The following is an 18,190-nucleotide window of genomic DNA, read 5'->3' on the forward strand; positions in this document are numbered from 1 at the left end:
ACCCCCCAGAGCCTGGGGCAAGTGTTGTAAGTTATGCCACGGGGGTATATAATGTTATTGCGGAAGGAGTGGTCGTGTACACTTCCGAGGGGGCTCATTCGATGGTGAATCGGAAGTTCTCAGTTCTAGTGGCGTTTTTAAAAGTCAAAAGGGATTGGAAAGCAACTAGCCCTATAGTCTTTTTTCCCAAGTGTAATCAGTCAAAATTTTGAGATAACCATTTTGTTCTAAATGGTTAAAAAGGTCCCGTAAATATGTCTTGGGGACGTCAAACCATCCACAGCCCTCAGGATAAGGGCTATCAGTTGCCTGTTGTTAGCATTTAAGGTTCTTATGGAAGGAGTGGTCGTATAAACTTTAGAAGGAACTCATTTGATTTGAAATCAGAATTTCTAGTGTCTATTTTAAGAGTCAAAAGTGATCGGTGGGCAACAAGCTCCCCCCTCCACTACGCGCTCTTTTCTCATGTGAGTTAGCTCAAATATCATATAACAATGCCTCCATGGTTGACAAAACCCCTAAACGCCCGGGGCAAAAGTTGTGTTATTCCCCGGAGGCATATATGATTCTTATAGAAGGGGTGGTCGTATAAACTTCATAGGGGGCTCATTCGATTGGAAATCAACATTTTTAGTGCAGGTTTTAAAAGCCAAATGTGATCGGAGGGCAACCAGCACCCCGCACCCTTTTTTCCTATATAAATGCGTCCTATATATATATATTTCATCCTATATAAAATTTGAATATAACCATTTTGTTCAAAATAGTCCAAAGTTCAAATAACTATGCCTTCTGGGTTGATAAAACTTTCGCAGCCCCCAGGGCAAGGGTTGTAAGTTATGCAAGTTGCCCAATGCTAGCATATAAGTTTATATGGAAGGGATGGTCGAATAAACTTTGGAAGAAACTCATTTGATTTTAAATAAAAAGTTTAGCTCCTTTTTTAGGAGTCAATAGTAATCAGAGGGTAATAAGCTCTCTCCCCCATTACTGGCTCCTTTGCACTGACAATCTCAAGCCAATTACCTCCGATTCATTTATGTTCATTCCTACAAATATTATGCTGCTACAGGAAGCACGCTATAGTAGATAAATCTGCTAGGAAGAGATTTTTAGCCTGAAAACGCCGATCAAAACAAACTAAGCCTGGAAGAAGTATTCATTAATTAGAATCCTGTGTGAATGCTGTGTCGGTCACTAGTCTATAATTTTTTCGAGGAGGGCCAATCCTCAAGTTGGAATAGAGTTGACCGCAAGGTAGCCAGTTTTGTGGGTACCCCGGAAGGATCGAAGCAGCCTTTTGGAGAAGCCGTTGTTTCGTAGATATGGATTTTACGCCCTACTGCAGTTGTCCTCCTACGGAGGATCTTTCCACGATGGTGTCCTGCGTCAAAATGCAATTTAACCTATTTTGGGAGAAGGTTTGTAAATCATAAGACGTGTCTACACACCAGTGGGTCCTTCATTGTTGGCCAACCTTCTTCCTCCTCCGCCTGTATTTCCGGGCCCCGTGCGAGGGTGCCCCAGTTTCTATTATGGACTCACTGGTAAAAATGCCCTCCTGGTCTCTGTCTCCAGGTCCCTATATATCTGTTGGGGGTTTCCCTTCCGCCACCTGGGAATGTGCCAAACGACCTGGTTGAAGCCCGTAATGAATAGTGGACTCAGTACTGAGGAGATGACTAAAGATTTGTTGTTCAATTTGTTTAGTTTTTTCTCTACTTTTAAATTAACATTTTCAATGAAAAATGCCTTTTTAGTATTTTGATAAACAAAAATCCAGAAAAGCTCGAACTGCCATGGAAGGATACTACCGAACGACTTTATGCAAATCGTGGATATTGATGCATGACTAACTTTTTTTGTTTTTTGTATATTTGGTTTTAATTCTTCTAGTTTTGGCTTTTATTGAATTTTATTTATCACTTAATTTTAGTTTATCATTGTTTTTTTTTTATGTTTTTCACGTTGCGTTTTTCTTTTTCTTGGCCTTTTTTGGCATTTTCCGTAAATATTATTTTTTGTTCGCGCTGAAGAAGAGAGGCGGTTGTCCTTTCGAAATATTTATTTTGTGTTTTTTCAGTATTTTCGTTTGGCCCTTAAAAACCCCGTTTTTGAAGGTTTCTTCTTTATCTTATGGGAGGCCAATATAGTTTGAAAAATTATCCTCTTTATTAACTTCATCACATATTTTTGCATCTTAGTCATTTTTCCAATTATAATACAAAGAATAGGCCATTTTTGTATATTATCTGATGTTTTGGAGGTTTAATAATAGCAAATAAATAGCTATAACTAATGACAATTGTCTTCTGGAGCATACCCTCTGTTTTGATTCGATCCATTTCAGAAAAGATTCTAATGTTGGATAAAGCTTTGCTTGTATAAATGATTTCACAGGCGGAAGCAGCTTTCGAGAGACAAGATGATCGCCCTTGTTTCATCACTACCTACGCAAAATTCCCTACGAATATGGAGAAAGTGTTTTTCTTGCGATTGGGTTACTCTCATCCCAGGACTATTCCCTAGCTGTAGGCTATTTTTGGCTCTAAAGTAGTTCCATCTTCTAAATGATAAGTCTGATCCAGTTTGATTCGAACGCAATTCCGGTGCTTTTCTGACTTTTGATAAAAATTGATACTTTCTTGATAAAAAGGTAAGCAGTTTAAAGAAAAGGGCATAAGCCTATAATTGGAGCTATTGAGAAGAAAACATGTTAAGAAAATAGTTATTACTTCATAATATGAAAAAAATTGTAGTTAACACATGTTGAATGCGTTTCAACTAGGCTTTACCTCCAACCCCCTTATCCCTTTTTACTCGTAAATTGAATTGAAACTACGAAATCAAGAAACATGGAAACGCGTGGAAAATATATAATTTGAGCTATATATTTGTACAGTAGGGAGGGGGGGGTGTTAGAGGGGTAAAATGTAGCAGAAGCATATTCAAAATGTGTTAGCTACAATCTATATGCATATTTTAAAGTAAGAATTGTTTTGTTAGCATCTTTTCTTCTCAATAGCCCCATTCCTAGGCTTGTACCAACAAAATGTTAATTTGTTTTAGTTTGAACGAAGCTACGGTTGCTAGATGGGGATGAGGCTTGGGGGGAAGACTAGGTATTTTTCTCTTTTTCCTTTGAAGGTAATAAATGGAATGTTCTTCTGGTTGTGAAATTTTTGTTATATTTCCATGGGGAAAATGTTCAGGGATTGTTCGTATTTATATCACAATTGTGCAATTTGTATTGTTTTGAGTATATCTAATTATATAAGGTTTTTGTTTGAAGTGTTTGTGATTAAGGGTTACATGTTGACATTTTTCACTTTTTGCTGGCATTGCAGTGAACACGTTACGGATGTTGAAAAGACATTTTGCTTTTTGTTGCGTTTTTGTGCGGTTTTGGCGAAGTGTCATGATGACATTTTCCATCATTTTGCTCATTCGTTCACAACCAGTTTCTTTAAGGATTTGTAAATTTTGAAACTGTATTAGAAAATAAACAGATGCCAGCTAGAAATATTTAAAGTTGTATCCTTTTGCTGGATTAAAGTAGGCATGTTGATTTTCAGTTTGATTTTCAGTTTTTGATTCAGATTCAGATTTTGATTCAATTTTGATTTTCAGAAATTCGGTTGTCATTGTAGAATAAAATTTTCTTTATTTTTGAGCGAAAAAATAAGTCAAAATTACAACTATAAGCTCCACAAAGTTCAGATGTTAAAAGCGCTGGGTTATGAGTTTAGTTCCAAATACTTTAAAAAGTGAACTAATTTATCGGCCCCTTGGATAATTTATTATATAATCACCTTGGGTAATCTCTTGGATAATCTACTGGCAATATCTACTCTGCCTATTTTCAAATACTTTGTGAGCACGTCTGCCGATTACAGTCCGAAAGAAGAAGTTAAACTTTGTAGCTCTTAATCCTATTAAATTAATAAAAAAAGCTTTTGATTCCAGAGGAAATTAGAAAGCAGTATCATAAATAAGTAATATCCTACAAATAAGGAAACTGATACACATCTCAGCCCCCTACTCTTTATAATAGAGAAGAGGGCAGCATGTGCTTGTCAAATACTGTCATACTGGCCAGTTCAACAGGCTTGTAGAGGTACTAAGGGAGGTGCTAATTCCATTGAGGCTTAATTTTGCAAGTCCAAGCAGAAATATTTTACAATCTGTATCGATTTGTATTGAAGGTAGAATTTGAAAAAATACTAGATTCACATCTATTAGCCTACTACTACTAACAACTCATTATAGTACCAAGTCACCTGAGGCCAACAAAACTGTGTCTGCTCTTCCTCTACCCCGATATATTCAAAACTTCGGTCAGTACTTGTTTATTAAACAAAACAAACTCAAGAATTACGCTTAAGTTAAATATTAGAAAACCGGTTTCATTGCCCCAAAGACAAATGACAGAATATATAATTTGGGCTACATAATTGCACATTAGAGAGACGAAGGTAATGTATTTAGATAATGCATTTAGAAAACCGGTTTCGTAACCCCAAAGACAAGTGACAGAATATATAATTCTGGGTATATAATTGCACGTTAGGGGAAGGAAGGTAATGTATTTAGATAGTGTATTTAGAAAACCGATTTCATAGCCTCAAAGACAAGTGACAGAATATATAATTTGGACTATATAGTTGCACATTAGGGAGAGTAAGGTAATGGTATTTAGAAAACCGTTTTGTAGCCCCAAAGACAAGTGACAGAATATATAATTTGGGCTATATAATTGCACATTAGGGAGAGAAAGGTAACGTATTTAGATAATGTATTTAGAAAACCGGTTTCATAGCCCCAAAGAAAGTGACAGAATATATAATTTGGGCTATATAGTTGCACATTAGGGAAAGGAAGGTAATGTATTTAGAAAACCGGTTTCATAGCCCTATAGACAAGTGACAGAATATATAATTTGGGCTACATAATTGCACATTAGGGGAGGGAGGTAATATATATAGATAGTGTATTTAGAAAACCGGTTTCATAGCCCCAAAGACATGTGACAGAATTGCACATCAAGGGTGTTGTGTTGCAATTAGATGAAAGGTTGAAGAATTTTTCAACTGATTACAGGATTTCTGAGGATATGTTACGTGGAGCAATCAAAACGTTAAAGGCGCAGTCGGCTAAGGATCATGATGGCTTATTTGCTAATCACCTCAAACTTGCTCCTTCTTCTTTTCTTATTACTCTACTGGCATTTTTCAACCTTTTACTTACTACTGGTTTAGTACCATCGTCATTCTATATTGGCATAGTTACGCCTATTCCTAAGAGCGGGAAAAAAGACTTGTCATCTTGTAGTTCCTGGAGGCCAATTACTAGGGGTTCTATGATTGGGAAAGTGTTTGAGTTGTGTTTGAAGGATCTTCTTGAAATTCTTGACACTGGTTCTAATCAAGTTGGTTTCAAGAGAGGTTTGGGATGTGACCATGCCCATGCATCTTTCAGCAAAGTTATTGAAGAAGCGAGAATCTCTGGTCAACCGCTATACGCCCTCTTGATTGATATCAAAGGGGTCTTTGATAACATTTCTCATGCATCCGCTCTGCTCACTTTAATCCATGCTGGATTGTCCCTACCTGTCATACGAGTCCTTCGCTCTTGGTATTCTGGTTTAAAGATCCGTATCTGTCCGAGTTCGTCTTCATCTCAGTCCAAATTAATTCAAGTGGGTAGAGGAATTAGACAAGGAGGAATTATTTCTCCTTATATATTCAATTCTTGTTTAACTACTGCCCTTAATTCTCTTTCCTGCTCGTTTGTTTCATTATCTCGAAATCTGTCTTACATTGCATATGCTGATGACATTATCCTTCTAAGCCGGTCCAAGTCTAGTCTTGTTTCTAATTTTAATATTTTAATTAATTGTTTAAAAGGTTTGGGCCTTTCTATCAGTTTTGAAAAATGTCAATTTTTTGTTGTAAATTTGTTTAGAGGATAATGTCAGGGCGACTCTCGATTGCGGCAATGGTGTTATTTTTCAGTCGTCGCCAATAGTCACTTATTTGGGATTACCTTATGCTGCTTCGAAAAGAGATTTCAAACCAGTCCTGGTTCAGCATGTTCAGATGAAACTACGCAAGGCATTTGGTCTTTTAATTCGTTTTCGGGGTCTTTACCGTCGGGACGTCCTTGGTCGTATGTATAGCGCTGTTGCTCTGCCTCACGTATTGTTCCCGTCCCTCCTCTTCCGAAATTTCAGACCTTCTGATCTTTCGCCCATTAAAGTTGCTTATTTTAAATTTTATAAATTTTTACTTGGTTTCCCCCTTTCTTTTAGTAACACTGAGATTGTTTTAAAGCTTAATTTGAAGGATCCTGTAGTCTGTATAAAGAAAAAATATAAAGCATTTGAAGATAGGGCGAAAATTAGCCTTTTAGGCCACAATTTATTTCCGTTTTTTAGTAACAGTTCTGGCTCTTCATGATTTATAGGCTAATCTATTTAGCAAGTGTTTTTTTTTTTTTTTTTTTTTTTTTTTTTTTTTTTTTTTTTTTTTTTTTTTTTTAAGTGTTCGATCAATATTTGATAGATTTTGATTGTAAGTGTTATCAGTTGTTTTTTCTTTATATTATATTGTAACGTACTCCTCATTTTTTGAGGGAAATAAAGAAAATAAATAAATAAAGACAAGTGACAGAATACATTACTTGGGCTATACAATTGCACTTTAGGGGGAGGCAGGTAAATTATTTAGATAATGTATGTAGAAAACCGGTTTCATAGCCCTAAAGACAAGTGACAAAATATATAATTTGGGCTATATAATTGCACGTTAGGGGGGAGGGAAATAATTTAGATAATGTATTTAGAAAACCGGTTTCATAGTCCCAAAGACAAGTGACAGAATACATAATTTGGGCTATATAATGGCACATTAGGGGGAGGGATGTAATGTATTTAGATAGTGTGAAGTTGGAATTCATTTCTTAGTTCATAATATGCAGAACGATTGTAGCTAACACACTTTGCATGCAGGCCCGCTACACTTTACCCCACCCCCTTGTATAGCCCAAATTATATTTCCCTTTCTTTTCTTTCACTTGACAACTGTCTTTATGGCTATGAAACCGGTCTTCTCAGATGTAACATAAGCGTAGTTCTTGAGTGTGTTTCGTTCAGTTCAAGTACCCCTCAGTCTTTGCCATCTCCCATGAAGGTCTTGTTGCCTAAAAATCCTTTCTTATAACTTCTTTCCGCCAGTCTATTCGTGGACGACCTATATTTTGTTTGGGTCCAGATGGACGGACATAAAGTATAGTCTTGGGCAATATGTTATCCTTGATCCATGAGACGTGGCCTAGCCATGCTAACATATTTTCTATTACAGCCCTAGAAAATAGGTTCGAATCATGGTTTTCGCATAGCTTATCTTTTTATACCCGTTCAGTGAGACAAGTACAAGCCAGGGTTGCCAACCGCTGAAGTCCAAAAAGAGTGGAAATCAAGGCCAAAAACGAAGGATTTTCACTCAAAAAGAGTGCTAATCAAAAAATTTGCATGTGCACGTTTGGCGCTGCTAGTGTAAGAGTGTGCATTTCAAATGAAAAGTGTGCAAGCTGGTAACCCTGTTCCTTGGGTTGATTATATTTCTGGACGAAGTTGCCAACTAGTGGCGTTCAAAGCGAATGAAAAATAACACTCAAAAGAGAGATTTTCACTCTTCCGCATCCTCTCTGAGGTAAAAAAGATGTGTATTTCACACAAAAATTGTACTAGTTGGCAACCCTGGTACCAGCAACTATCCTTGAACAATGCCTCTGGGAAACATTTAAAGACTCTTCTTTAGCCTTTCTCAGTGCCAACGTTTCAGAGCCATGATCGAGTCGTGATCATGGCTTATGCTGATCTTACTTCGCAGTCTTATCTTCCTTCTCTTGCAAAATTTTTTGTTAACTCTGAAGACAAGAGCTAAAAGCTCATATGGCACTTGTGACGAGGTCGGAAGAGCCAAGAGCTCATATGGCATGACCTCTAGCAAAATTCTAAGAGTCAATAGATTAATTTAAAAGGAAACTCAGAGGTTTAATGCCGGTTGGGATTTAAAATAAGAGCTCTGAGACATGAGGTCTTTCTAAATATCCAAATTCATTAAGATCCGATTACCCACTCGTAAGTTAAAAATAGATAACTTCGAAGACCACACTGCCTTTCCATGACGAAAGTAAAACAGTTCAAAATAGGGATGATACCTTTTTATTGACAGTGAAATATAAAATTATTTCACTGTCAATGAATTCAGTGAAAATAAAATTATTTTCACTGAAATTTTATATTTCACTGTCAATAAAAAGGTATCATCCCTATTTTGAACTGTTTTACTTAAGTTAAAAATACCTCGTTTTTTCTAATTTTTCCTCTCCCTAAGCCCCCCTCCAGGTGATCAAATCGGTGAAACGACTTTATCAAGTCGATTTGTGCACGTCCCTGACACACCTACCAATTGTCATCGTCCTAGCACGTCCAGAAGCACCGAACTCGCTAAATTCTACTTTTCTATTCTACTTTTTATCTCCAACATCTTTATTAGTCATGCTACCCTGGTGAGTGAAGCTATCCACTTGATCAGTTTTCTCTGTATCATTTTTCAATTTATATATTTCTAGTCTAAGCTACTTAATCTTCTTAAAAGTAATTACACTGGTTTACAAATATAATTTTTTTCGTTAAGTAGAAATTCTGAAAGTATTTTTGTGCTGAACGTCAATATTATTTTAGTCAGTAACCATCGCGCATTTATTCTGCAACAAATAATTTGCAGAATACAAATCTAGACCTTCTATTTGATATCATATTCTCCCATAGCATTGCCTTTGTTCCCTAGCTCAAGGTCCATCAAAATAATGCATATAAAACTTAGACAGGACTCAGGCCGTATCAGGACTCAGGACTCAGATCCAGGAGAGTAAAAAGCTTATTAATTTATTATGTGATGAAGTTAACTAGGGGGATATTTTTTAAATCCCATTGGCCTGTCATAACATAAAGAAGAAACGATTAAAAATGGAGTTTTTACCTGCTAAACAAAATACTGAAAAAAACACAAAGCGATTTATTTCGAAAGGACAACCGCCTCTCTTCTTCAGTGCGAACAAAACAAAATATTTACGGAAAATGCCAAAAAAAGGCAAAAAAAGACAAACGCAACTTAAAAAAACAAATCGATAAAAACCAATGAAAAAACTGAAATTAATAGATGAATAAAATAAAGGCCAAAATTACAAGAATTAAAACCAAATACCTAACAACCAAAAAACCGAGTCATTCATCAATATCCACGATTTGCACAAAGTCGTTGGCTAGTATCCTTCCACGGCAGTTAAAGCTTTTTTGGATTTCTTCTTAATGAAAATACTAAATACTCCCACCCCAGAGCCCAAGAAAAATAGATGGCGTGATAAAAATGGAATTCAAATGGAAAAGTTGAGCATCATAATCATACAGTAACTTCATACTTATTGGCATCCCTATTTAGTAAATATCAATTAAATTAAATTGTTCAAATAAGAAGGCCATAACTCATTTATTAATGGATACAGTCCTTGGCTTAAGTGAATTCTTGATAATAATTTTTTTTTACAGACAAAAAAAATACTCAGTATGACAATTGTCAAATATGACAAATTATAGTAATATTGTGATAGAACTGCAGAGTACTAAAGATTCACGTTATGATTAAAGAAAAAGAAACAAGTTTTTTTAACTGAAAGTAAGGAGCGACATCAAGCTTAAAACGAACAGAAATTACTTCGTATATGAAAGGGGCTTTTCCTCCTCAACACCCCGCTCTTTAGGCTAAAGTTTAACTCTTTCTCTTAACTCTACTTTTTAAAACAGTAAAAAACTTTAGGGTTTAAAAAATACGAATATCCACATTTTTGTAGATAGGAGCTTGAAATCTCTACAGTGTGGTTCTCTGATACGCTGAATGCGGTGGTGTGATTTTATATTCTATGATTTCTAGGGGGTGTTTCCCCTATTTTCTAAAATAACGCAGATTTTCTCAGGCTCGTAAAATTTGATGGGTAAGACTAAACTTGATGAAACTTATATATTCAAAATCAGCATTAGAATGTAATTCTTTTGATTTAACTATTGATATCAAAATTCCATTTTTTAATGTTTCGGTTACTATTGAGCCGGGTCGGCTCAATACAGTTCGTTACCACGAACTGTTTGATTTATTGACTAAGCCAATTGTGTCCTGTCCAAGGCTGTATCCAGAATTTTCGTTCGAGGGGATCTGTGTAACATTTCGCGATAGGATTTAACATCAAGAAGGTTACACATTCAACATTCTTTTCAAATATAATAATCGTCACTGTCACAATCTGTCGCAGCCCCCCTTCCCTCCAGCCCCTAAAAATATATAAAACTTTTCTTCTTTTTTTTCTTTTTTGAAAGCAGTATTATTTGACATTGTGATCAACTGTCGATGAGTCTCAAAGCCTTTAAAAATACTTCTCATTCAGACTCAACAGCCCTTGTGTTTCAAGAGTCGTTCTTAAATAATTGGGGATACTCGTCAATTATTCAGAACACACTCAAGCTCTTGATCTGAATGTAAGATTTGAGAAAACCGGTTTCATAGCCACAAAAACAAGTGACGAAGGACAAAATGCAATGGACTTATGTGATTTGAGCTATATATTTGCATATTGGGGGGGGGGGGGTAAAGCATAGTGGGTCAGCATGTGAAGTGTGTTAGCTGCAATTATTCTTCATATTATAAAGTAAGAATTGTTTTGTAACTTCACGCTGTCTAAATACTTTACCCCCCCCCCGTAATGTTCAAATACATAGCCCCAGTTATGTAAGCCTAATGCAGTCTGTCACTTGTCTTTGTGACTGTTAATCCGGTTTTCTCAGATCTTACATTCAGATCAAGAATTTGAGTGTGTTCTGAATAATTAACAAGTACCGAATTGGAACAGAAAGTCAATCTTCAGCGTGAAGAGTGAGGTAAGAAGAAGGGACTCTTACCCCCTCATATACGAAGTAATTTCTGTCCGTTTTAATGTTGCTCCGCATCTTCAGTTGAAAAAGCTTGTTTGCATCTATTTCATTTCCGACTATTTTCAAATGATCTTACAGCTCTTTCCCCAGGGTCTGGGGGGGGGGGCTGAGTGGGTTATGTCAACCCAGAAGCATTATTATTGGACTTTTCAGTTTTTATTACGTATATGATGGGGTTTGCCCCCTCGTCAATACCTTGCTCTTTACACTAGAGCTTAAATTTTGTCCCAATTCCTTAAGAATGACCCCACTAATTTCTATTTGTTTTAAATTTTAACGCTGCTCCTTACCTTCAGTTGAAAAACTTTTTCATATTTATTCCTTTATTGTTTTTTTTTAAATAATGCTAGAAAATCCTGAGCCCCCTTCATGGAAATTCTCTCCCCCATGACGAATTCCTCCATGGAAAAATCCTCCCACGTAACCCCCTACCCTCAACACCTCTCCCCAAACCAGAAAATCCCCCTGGAAACGTCTGTTTACTTCCCAATAACCATTACCATAGGTATACACTGGTCAAAGTTTGTAACTTGCAGCCCCTCCCACAGGGACTGTGGGGGAGTAAGTCGTCCCCACAAACGTAGTTATTAGGTTTTTCGGCTATCTCAGGATTTTGATTCAGTGACTTTGAGGAAAAATAAGCGTGGGAGGGGGCCCAGGTGGCCTCCAGTTTTTTGGTCACTTAAAAAAGCCACTAGAACTTTTAATTTCCGTTAGAATGAGCCCCCTTGCGTAATTCTAGGACCACTGGGTCGATACGATCACCCCTGAAAAAAAAAACAAAAAAAAGAAGATCCGTGATCTCGTCTTCTAGCAAAAAACACAAAATTCCACATTTTTGTACATAGGAGCTTGAAACTTCTACAGTAGGATTCTTTGATATGGTGAATCTGATGGTGTGATTTTCGTTAAGATACAATAACTCTTAGGGGATGTTGTCCCTATTTTCTAAAATAAGGCAAATATTTCAGGCTCGTAACTTTTGATGGGTAAGACTAAACTTGATGAAATTTATAAATTTAAAATCAGCATTAACATTCAATTCTTTTGATGTAACTATTGATGTTAAAATTCCGTTTGTTAGAGTTTCGGTTACTATTGAGCGGGTTCGCTCCTTACTACAGTTCGTTACCACGAACTGTTTGATAGGAGGTAAAATATGAAACACATATTGCAACTGTTAAGCTTGCTTGAAATAATTCATATTGTTATACTTTGCATTCGGATTTATATCAGTTTCCTTCTCTTTACATTATGAAAAACAAAACGCTCTTGATCAAGGTGGGCCTTAGGACTAAGGACTCAAAACAAATTGTATGTTGTCCCTAATGTTTTACTTTTCAAATTACTTCTTACCTTTTTAAATTGAGAACTAAATTGAGATAATTCATGTTAATTAAATTAATTAGAGATTAAAATAACTAAAGGTAATTAATGGATCAAAAACAAGAACCAGTGAACTAAATAAGTTCTAGGTCTGTTAGAAATGATTTATATTATCACTCTTTTTTTTTCTGCTAATTTTCCCTTCTCATTAAAGCAAATGATTAAGATTGGCCTTAGAACTAAGGTCTAAAAATAGCCCCTATGGGACTAATCTAATTTTCTTTTCAAATTACATTTGTAGTTAGTAAATTAAATAGAAAAGTGAAATAGACTAATCATACAGTGGCCGTTTTTAAGTCCTACTTCTAAGGCCCATCTTTATCAAGAACGTTTGATTTAATGAAAAAAGGAAAAGCATCATTAACTAAAATATGAAAAAACGGTGCCTAAAACATCTGATAAGTAGTTCAAATTTTAGTTAACTTTTTTTTTAATTGAATAGTAAACTTATCATTCTTTTGCAGTCCAAAAAGGACAAAAAACACAAAAGTAATTTAAGAAACAAAATAGACCTGTCTACATGGGGACTATTTTTAGCCACTAGTTTAAAGGTCCTTCTTGGTGGAGGCTTTTTCCGTTGTAGAATAAGAAAAAGAGAAATTCGCTTATACCAAAATAAAAGAGCGTATAAATGATTTCGAGTAGGGTTAACGCGTACGATATAGTTTTCATATTTTCATAGCTAGTTTACTATTTCTTATTTGTAATCCAGTGCTGAATCTATCATTCATTTTCAATTCAATAAAGGGTAAAAACCACAAAAATAATTTGAAAAATAAATGGATTAGTCTTGGCGTAAAAAAAAAACCGACTAGCCACAAGGACAATTCGAATGGGAAAAAACTCTTTCTATATTTTTTTTTATCATTAAGACGCGTGTTCGAGATCAAGATGGCCCTTAGAATCAGGGTCTAAAAACGACTAATATCTTATGAGTAAGTTTTTTTCAGATTATTTATGCAATTATTGAAGCAAGTTGAAAATTTAAACAGGCTAAACACAAAGGAACCATTCTAAACTACAGTTCATGAAGAACGTTTGCTTCAGTTAAAAAGCAAAATTAGTATAACAAAAAGGCTGATAATATAAATGATTTCGTACAGAATTAACACGTACGAAATATTTTTCCTTTTTTGTTCACTGTTTCTTTGTTTTAGTCGAATACTGAATTTTTTATTCTTTTTCAATCCACAAACAGTTTTTACTACGCACACTCTTCCTCCATTAAAGTCTATTCAAGGTGTCATTCTTTACACCCCCAGGAAGCTCCCATTTTCCTTAAATCTTTCTTTACAAAATCCCCCCAGTCCATAAAGGAAGAAAAAAAAAAGTAATTTAAGAAGCAAAATAGACCAATTGACATAGGGACTATTTTTAGTCCCTGTGTAAATGACCCGCCTCGGTCAATATCGCTTTGTTTTTATAAAAAAGGGAAATTGGTATAAACCAAAATAAGAAGACCGTATAAATCTTTTCAAGTAGGCCAAACACGTTTATTATATATTTTTTTTCGTTTACTGTTTCCTATTTTTAATCCAACGCAGAATTTATTATCTTCTTCAATTCAAAAAAAGAAGAAAAAACACAAAATTAATTTGAAAATAAAATAAATTAGTCGTTATAAAGGCTATTTAGAAAAAAAAAAAAATAACCACCAGGATAATTGAAGTGAAATAAAAAAAACACTCTTTTCTAATTTCGATTATGTCAGTTTTCCCTTTTCATTAAATTCTCGATCAAGATACTGCTGAGAATTAGGGTCTAAATATGACCCCTATGTGATCCGTCTGTTTTACTTTTCAAGTTAATTTTGTGTTTTTTCCCCATTTTTGTTGAAAAAAATGTGTTGATGAAAGACATGAAATAGTGAATGAAAACGCGGGAAAAATATTGTCCTGTAAGGCCTATTTTATATTAATTATAATGTCGCTCCTTTTTGCTTAGTTTTGTCCCTTGTTTAATTCAAAAAGAAAAAAGATTTATCAAAATAAATCTTGGTGCTTAGATTTCTATGCGACTACTTCATTCCTCTTGTTAATTCTGTTAGAACTTTAGACACTAAAAATAGCTCTGACATAAAATTCTGTGAGTCAGATCTGTAGCGTCTTTTCTATTTTGAAAATTAGTTTTCCATTTTATACGTCGCAATTTTGTGTGTCTTAAAAAATAATTAATTAAAAAAAAACTGCTAGAATTAATCAGGGGATCTCCAGCATTTTTATTGAGGGGGTGGGGGCAAGAGGGGTCTGTATCTTGATAGTCAAGGGGCATAGGATATATAATAATTTCTATCTACATTATGGGGACAACTGCCCCCTTGCCCCTCCCCCAATAAATTATGCACCTGCAATAAAGGGGAGAAAAATCACCCTCTAGAACAGGGGTAACCTTTGCCCTTCAAAACAATGCTTATTTATAATTTATTTATATTTTTTCTATTTTGTTTTTTTATACTACATTTTCTAATGATGTTATGTTCTTAAATTGACACTTAATTCTGAACTTAACGTGTTATGTGTCTTTAAGCGTCTAACTGAACCTATTAAAAAGATGATCAAGAGCAGCAAAATTATCCTACGTTGGGCAATTTTTGTTTGTGCAAAAAATGTTTATTACACGTTTCTTTATTTTTAAACTGCTTTTCTTTTACTGCTTGTCAAACAGCATCGTATCGACCAAGTAGTCCTAGAATGTCGTGGGAGGGCTCATTCTTACGGAAATTAAAAGTTCTAGTGCCCTTTTTAAGTGACCTAAAAATTTGGAGGGCACCTAGGCCCCCTCCCACGCTCATTTTTTCCCAAAGTCAACGGATCAAAGTTTTGAGATACTCATTTTGTTCAGCATAGTCGAAAAACCTAATAACTGTGTCTTTGGGGCTGACTTACTCCCCCATACTCCCCGGGGGAGGGGTTTCAAGTTAAAAATTTCGACCAGCGTTTACATACAGTAATGGTTATTTGGAAGTGTACAGATATTTAGGGGGATTTTTTGGTTGGGAGGGGGGGTTGAGGGGAGGGGGCGAATTAGGAGGATCTTCCCTTGGAGGAATTTGTCATGGGAGAAGAGAATTTCCATGAAGGGGGCACAGGATTTTCTAGCGCTATTTTCAAAGAATCAATGAAAAAAAAATATGAAAAAGTTTTTTTCCACTGAAAGTAAGGACCAGCATTAAAACTTAAAACAAACAAAGATTATTACGCATATGGGGGGGGGTTCATCTCTTTCTAAATACCTCACCTTTTTACGCTAAAGTATTTTTAGTAATTTCAACTATTTATTCTACAGTCTTTGTGATTTAGGGGTCAATATTAAAGAATTGGGAAAAAATTAAAGCCTTAGTGTAAAGAGCGAGGTATTAACGAGGGAGAAACACCCTCATATACATAATAAAAATATACGAATATAGAAGTTCGTTACGTAAATTAATTTGTAAGTTACGTATATTTTTTACTAATAAAAACTTTCATTAAAAATTAAAAATTCTAGTTGCCTTTTTAAGTAACCGAAAAATTGGAGGGCAACAAGGCCTCCTCCCCCACCTTTTGCTCAAAATCGTCTGATCATAACTAAGAGAAAGCCATTTAGCAAAGAGAAAATTAATATGCAAATTTTGTTTTAATTATTTATTTGCGGAGAGCCAAAATTAAACATGCATTAATTCTGTTTTCAACGATGACCCCTGGGAAAAAAAACAACAACAAACAAACAAACAAATAAACACGCACCCGTGATCTGTCTTCTGGCAAAAAATACGAAATTCCACAATTTTGTAGATAGGAGCTTGAAATTTTTGCAATAGAATTCTCTGATACCTCGAATGCGATGGTGTAATTTTCGTTAAGATTCTATGACTTTTGGGGGGTGTTTCCTCCTATTTTCCAAAATAATGCAAATTTTTTTCAGGCTCGTAACTTTTGATGACATGACTAAATTTGATGAAACTTAGCCTATATATTTAAAATCAGCATGAAAATCCAATTCTTTTGATGTATCTTTTAGCATCGAAATTCCGTTTTTTAGAGTTTCGTTTACTATTGAGCCGGGTCGCTCCTTACTACAGTTCGTTGCCACGAACTGTTTGACAATTTTGTTCACTAAGATGCTTATCAGAATAGTAAAACTTCAAGTCCGAAAGAAAGCGCCAGTTTAAGAAGGCGACCTCAATAGAATTAAATAAAAAAACTAGTTTTTTTTAACTGAAAGTAAGGAGCGATATTAAAACTTAAAACGAACAGAAATTACAAACATACAGTTTTTACTGTATTAAAAAGTAAGTTTTTTAGTGTTTTAAAAAGTAGAGTTGAGAGACAGAGGCAAACTTTAGCGTAAAGAGCGGGGCCTATAGGAGGGAGCAGCCCCTTTCATATACGAAGTAGTTTTTGTTCGTTTTAAGTTTTAATGTCGCTCCTTACTTTCAGTTAAAAAACTTGTTTTTTTATTTAATTACATAAATATTAATTAAATTAATATTTAATATGAATATTTATTCTTATTAAATATTAATATGTGTTTATTTTTCATAAATAAAAAATAATATTGAACGAATATTAAATAAATTAAGATTAAATACAAATATATTTTCTTACTAAACATTAATAATATTAATAAATATTAATATCTAATAAAAGTAAATATTTGTATTTAATCTCAATTGATTTAATATTTATTAATATTATTATTTTGTAAAATATTATTAAATACTTAGAAAAATATTATTTATATTTGATAAAATTGGAAATATATAAGTTATATAAACAAATATTTAAATGTGTTTAATAAATAACTACAAGGATGCAGTTAATAAATATTTATCTGTATTTATATTTAAATAAATATTAATATTTAATATTTATTGTATCAAATTTTTAAATAATTATGATACGATGTAAAGTTATATACGATTGTAAAGTTAGGAGAAAAGATGGGGATTATTTTCGGGGTTTACATTGGATCATTAAAAGTTTGGTAGTTATGGACTGATCAGACCCTGAACTGGGGATAACCAAAGTGTTCACATTATGCTGTTCACTTATTCACAACATATTCATAATTCACGTTGTGAAAGGTATTAGTACTGATAGATCTGATTAGAAGGTGGAAAGATTATACCCTGAATAAAATACTCTTTCCTCTATGCAAGTGGTTCCCAACCGATTTGGGTCATGCATCCCTCGTAATATTAATTTTTTTTTTTTTACTCTAAAGTTTCGTGTATTCACCTGAAGAAAGCTTAAAAGGCCATTAACTTAATATCTTTTTTGGGTCGTCTTCTAGGCATATTTTAGGTTTTTTAATACTAAGCTAGGTTTTAAGCTAGATTTTAATAATAAAGCTAGGCTTTTTAATACTAAAGCTTTTGCTTTAGTATTAAATACTTTTTTTTAGATCTTAGTATTAAATACTTTTTTAGAGCTTTTTTTTAAACACTAAAAAAAATCTAGTATGAAAAGCAAGGTATCGAGGAGGGGGTGACCCCAATCATATAAGTAATAATTTCTGGTCGTTTTAAGTTTTGATGCTACTCTTTACTTTCAATTGAAAAAACTTGTTTTTCGTCGCCAGTATCTCATGGTGAATGTGAGACAGTTATAGGCCAATTTAGCTGAATCCGTAAACAAACAGTTGAGATCATTCCAAAGGAAGATTCATGCATTGAAACATTTATAAACCAGTTCGTGGTAACGGGCTAAGTAAAAAGCAACTTAGGCCAATAGTAACCAAAAATAAAAGAAATAAATTTTGATAACAATTAATGCC

General features: G+C 34.4%; 1 protein-coding gene across 4 annotated transcripts in view; it reads left to right on the forward strand.

Annotated features, from left to right (window-relative positions):
- LOC136025362 (DNA polymerase iota-like) overlaps positions 1-18,190 on the forward strand; it is a 51,725-nt gene that overhangs the window by 22,193 nt on the left and 11,342 nt on the right. Inside the window, exon 1 of one of the 4 annotated variants that reach the window (XR_010617079.1) lies at positions 2,425-2,656. The exons of the other annotated variants lie outside the window; for them this stretch is intronic. The gene's annotated coding sequence lies outside the window, so the exon portion shown is untranslated. Of the gene's footprint in view, positions 1-2,424; positions 2,657-18,190 lie in introns of those variants that run through there. 4 annotated transcript variants of the gene reach the window in all.

Source organism: Artemia franciscana, chromosome 1, assembly GCF_032884065.1.
Source record: "Artemia franciscana chromosome 1, ASM3288406v1, whole genome shotgun sequence".
Classification (NCBI taxonomy): Eukaryota; Metazoa; Arthropoda; class Branchiopoda; order Anostraca; family Artemiidae; genus Artemia; species Artemia franciscana.